Below are 1,084 nucleotides of genomic sequence, written 5' to 3'. Positions count from 1 at the left end.
CCCCCCCCCCCCCCCCCGCAAGCTTAAGAAGCTTCCTTAATTTGTAGGTTAGAGTAAATCCATGTCTGCACCAGAAGTGGTCCACACATATTCCATGTCATTTGATGTCCTGGTGATAGAGTGCTCAAAGTCTTCACAGAGAACTATTTTTATTAAGAAAATAGGACACCTAGATGTTGGTGAGCTCCTCTCACTGAACAATTAGACCCAGCTGCTGCTATGCACTTTAACTCTTTGAGAGAAAAAACAGTGTTCAAATTTAAGTTGCAAATTGAAAGTAAGTTCTTTAGTAGCCTACAACTGTGGGCAGGTAATTAATGAAACAGCTATTTATTTTTAACTGTTTGCATATTTAAAATGAGGGTCTTAAGCAAGACTTCAGAAAGGTTGCAGAAGCAAGTTTGGTTTAGTGTGTGGTATGTTAATCATCATTTGGACTGAGAGTTCCTGCCCTTACACAGTTGACTACTGGTGTGCTGGGGGCGGGAGGGGGAATATATTTCTACATAAATTTAGTGTATAACTTTGCCACTTGTTAATGTATTGCTCACATAAATAAAAGCTTCATGTTCAGCAATTCACGTGCTTTGTATTCATTGATAACGCTGCCTTTGGTTTTCCTGACAGCCTGCCTGAGCAGCAGAACATCATCTCTGCTGTGGCTTCATTAACAACACAGTTGCCCTTTCACCAGCAATCCTTGACTTCTGTGGGTAAGTTTTTCCTCCCCAGTTTAATTGCTAGATCCTGAACACTTCACAAAACACCTACACTGTGAAAACAGGTTAGGGAACCAAAACCCTTTTGGTCTTTCATGGGTGAAACACTTCATGTCTTCATCCTGGCAGAGCAGACGCAGCTGCACTCATTTGGACACTGTGGAAAGTCAAAAAGGTGGTATTTTGTCCCCAAAAATGGGGGGACTTAAATCCACCTTACTTTATAGAACTGAGGAGGTGCAAGAAGAAGTACATTACTTACCAGGGTTATCACCCACAGCAGCTTTTCCTCATGAGAGGTCTCCCATCCGTCCCATGCCAGATTCTTCTGATTGATTGGCCTCACCACTCTGCTGTCGCCCCTA

The sequence above is a fragment of the Buceros rhinoceros genome, unplaced genomic scaffold (genome assembly GCF_000710305.1).
Source record: "Buceros rhinoceros silvestris isolate BGI_N320 unplaced genomic scaffold, ASM71030v1 scaffold9130, whole genome shotgun sequence".
In the NCBI taxonomy this organism is placed as follows: Eukaryota; Metazoa; Chordata; class Aves; order Bucerotiformes; family Bucerotidae; genus Buceros; species Buceros rhinoceros.
Note: the sequence above shows the minus strand (reverse complement) of the source record.